The sequence below is a fragment of the Macrotis lagotis genome, chromosome X (assembly GCF_037893015.1).
Source record: "Macrotis lagotis isolate mMagLag1 chromosome X, bilby.v1.9.chrom.fasta, whole genome shotgun sequence".
Lineage (NCBI taxonomy): Eukaryota > Metazoa > Chordata > Mammalia > Peramelemorphia > Peramelidae > Macrotis > Macrotis lagotis.
The window spans coordinates 472,904,399-472,908,479 of NC_133666.1; the positions used below are offsets into that span (position 1 = coordinate 472,904,399).

Here is a 4,081-nt window from a genome sequence, read left to right on the forward strand (position 1 = left end):
CACATATTCCCTCCAGTAACTCAATGTGCAGACTGAACAGGAATTTCTGAACCAAAAAGGAATTGTAATTGAGAAGTAGCAAAGGAAAGAGTTATTTGGGGAATGATCCCACACCTTGCCCTACACTATTACTGTGAGTCACGTGGACAATGCAGGTGTAAGAGAGAAAGAGTCATATCTATTGATTTAACTATTTTCTCCTTTCAGAGAAGTCTCTTTTTGTGGTCAGAGGATTATAATTTCAGAAGACTAGGTCTTTGGAAGGCTGACTCATTGCAGAGGCAGGGTTAGTTATTCTCCAACAACCCAAGAAATATTTTGGAGACCACAATTTCAGGAGAGTTCCATAGCCATGCATAGAACATGAGTCAGGTGGGCCCAGGCACATTGACACATCCCAAACATGCTTAGTGTACCCCTTAGATTGTTACAAATAATGAATGCTGCATGATTCCTGGGGAATGTTGTTCTCATGGAGAAGGAAGAAGAGATAGATTGGACTATTTACGTGCTTGGATATGAGGTCTTTATGTTTTCTGTTGTTTTATAACCAACCCTGTCCTATATCTGATGGGGTTTTTTTAGGTTTTTGCAAGGCAAATGGGGTTAAGTGGTTTGCCCAAGGCCATACAGTTAGGTAATTATTAAGTGTCTGAGGCCGGATTTGAACCCAGGTACTCTTGACTCCAAGGCCGGTGCTTTAACCACTACAACACCTAGCTGCCCCCCCCCCCCACTTTTTTAGGTTTTTTTTTTTTTTTTTTAGGTTTTTGCTATATCTGATGTTTAACATGGGAACTGAAGGTCCTTTGTTTTTATTGTGGAAAAGTAGATTCAAGCCAAATTCTTTTTTCTCTCCCAGGGGAAATACTAGATGAGGGCAAAACCAGACCCATTCTGATATTCTCAGGGGAAATTATAGATAAAGACATGAGCCAAAAAAAAAGTATTTGATGAGAGAAATCTCCCTAAATAGTTTCAAATGGTATAAAATTTGAGTTTGAACCCTAAGCATGAAATTCAAGTATTACTTGATAACTTTTATTCTTGACAAACTATTGAGCATTTTAGTAAAGACTTGGTTTAGTACACCTGAAAAGATTATTAATGATTACTGAGAGCTGATAATAGTTCACCACAAAAACGTTCATTCCAAAGTATGAACTTTTTTTGACATGGTTAGTAAAATGGCAAGAAAGAAAATGCTATAAGTAGGAGAAACCAAAATTTTAATCTGGTGTTTATAAAGTATCAATAATCTGTGGACAAGATGAAGAAATGTGAACCAGATGATTCTTCAGTTAGGTGAATTGAGATTTGATTAAATGGTGAACACAAAAAATGTTTATTAAAGGATCAATGTCAACTTGGATAGAAAGTCTTTAGTGGAATATATTAAATTCTTGGATTTTCCCTCTGCCTTCTTCTCTTCCATAGAATTACAGAATCTCAGACTTGGAAGGGACATCAGAACTTGTCTAGTTCAAACTCAGGTCAGAAATCTCTGGATGATATATTCAACAAATCTAATTTCTTTTAGAATACTTTAGAGTAGTTCAACTAATAAGGAACCCACTTGCATTTGAGATAATCCATTATAGTTTGTAAAGTATTATTGCATAATGTAGTTTTGTACTACTCCCCCAACTTGAGGATATTCTCCAACTCACACTGGCACATATGGGGCATAATCTAGGGGTAACACTATGAACAGATATTCTCACAATTAATTAATCTGATGCATCATTTGCTTTCCATTAACAAGTCAATAGATACAATTAATTCTCTCTCCATTAAATTTTATTACATTGTATCTATTATAATCAAAGTGGTTTATAGACATTATCAAATGAATATTTTAACAAGAACAAACTACCATAAAAACAAGCATTCATTTGTCTTTTTTCTCAATTGCTTGCACATTATAATTGTAAAATGTATATAACTAGTAATAAAGGGACAAAAATTATAACTTTTAAATTACATAGATTTCCTTCAAATAAAGTATTTAAGCAACACCAAAACTAAAAGAACTATTAATTACCATTTTTTCAGATTTCTTTATTTAGATCTATTCCTGTACATTTTATCCATGAATCCTTATAGATTCAGTTCAATCACAAGAAACAAACTACTGGACAAGTGTCATTCCCCCCCCCCCCATGAAAAATATTCTTGTTTTGCAAGGTGTTCCTTTTCCTTCAGCTTCTCTCAATCATCATGATATTCTCACTCTCTATCATGTTCTCTATAATGACCCTGGTCATGATTCTGATATCTTGTTCCTTATTTCTCTCTATATAATAATCACCATGTTTATTTCTCCTATGGGATTTGTGATGCTCCTTTCTCTGAATATACTGTGGTCCCTCTGTCTTGATCATTCATATCTTGAACCAGAGCCACAAAATTTGGACCCAGTTCCATGAAGGCAATCCTGCAAGGATCTAATAAGTTCTTTGTAATGATCATCACCAGATACTTTGGATTGTTTAATTAAGAAAATAGCAGTTACCAATGTCTCAAAAGCACTGCGATAATCACTGGCATCAGACACAGCTCTTGAAATGGCATTGTTTAAAATTACCCTGTTTTTTATTCATAAGTTTTTCAAACTCTGCTTCACTTAATTGTGTTATTGCAGCATCCATTTCTCTTCTGGGGGTCCATAGTCGCTTCTATCATATGAGGGAGGTTGCCCATATGGGTTGCTGGGTAGTGGACCCCAACTTGTCTGATATTGGCATGTTGCTGCTGACAGAGGAAAAAAATGGGTTCATGTGGGGAGCTGGTTGGGGGTTAGAGGTGGGTCAGTAAGATATGGAGGAGCAACAAGTGATAGGAGAAGCCCCAGAGAGCCAGGTGAGTGATGTAGAAAACAGTTTGGAGGTGGAAGTAATTTCTGCTGTGGTGGTAGAGGACCAAGAGGGGTGCTGCACCCTAGCCCTGGAGGTGGAGTACCATTAGAAAAAGAACTGGTGGTGGAGGGTGATCACCTTGATTAGGAAGCCTACTTAACAGAGGGGGAAGAATTTGACCAGGAGATGGAAGGAGATGGCCTGGCAGAACCTGTAGGATGTAGGGGTGGACATGGAGGAGTTTATCCAGATGAGAAAGGTAAGGGTGGCCCTGATGGTTCAGCTAGTCCAGGAAATCTGACTCCATCTGGAGCAACCTTTGGAAAATGGTCCTGTCATCTGAACTGCCTCCTGGAGGGTCAACTTTGCCTTCCCCAGACATTTGTCCTGACTGTGTAGTTTTCCTGGATTGCATTTCAAATTGACTCAGGAACTGCTTGTTACAAGAAATCACAACAGGATTCTTACCATGTAGTTCTCTTTTAGGCAATAGATCCATTATTTTTTTGAGGATGCTTCAGATCCAATTCCAATAAGAGCAAACCCCATTGACTGGCACAGTTTTCAAAAAAATTTAATATCCAAAATAACACTTTCTCCCGAAGAATAGACTGCTTTAGTTAAATTTTCACCAGTTGTCCACCATGTTAGATTTCAAAAGTACAACACAATTCTCTTTCTATTATCTATCTATCTAAATATAGATAGATAGATAGATAGATAGATAGATAGATAGATAGAGATAGATAGAGAGAGAGAGAGAGAGATACAACAATACAGTTTTTGGTGCTGATTCTTTACCTACATCATTGCCAAAAGATCGTGGGAGAACATTCATGTAATTGTGATCCTCAGGAACATCTCTCTTATTTGCAGATGGAGAGGACATCATCATATAAATCTATCTGATCATGCCCACGATATTTAGCTTACTAGATAAACTCTTGCACATATCCATGTAAATGTTTATGCCATCTACACTGTCTGTCATTTTCTCTCAGCTGCTGCTGCCACAAAGGGGTCCTACAGCATCTTGGTCAGTAGTAGATGACACAATTAACTCTTATTAAAGATATTTACTATGATGGGGTAGTAAAAAGAATAGCTGCAAAACATTCACTCTGCCTCCTATAAACCTAGTCTGCACTCTCTCAAAGATTTATAATGTGCATGGGGAAGTACTTAAACTGAAATGAGGGAAATATGTATGGTAAATAAGTCAC

The 4,081-nt window shown here is 37.1% G+C and overlaps 1 pseudogene; it reads right to left on the reverse strand.

Moving 5' to 3' along the window:
- Positions 1-2,211: 2,211 nt before the first annotated feature.
- LOC141499266 (cleavage and polyadenylation specificity factor subunit 6 pseudogene) lies at positions 2,212-3,849 on the reverse strand (annotated as a pseudogene).
- Positions 3,850-4,081: the final 232 nt, after the last annotated feature.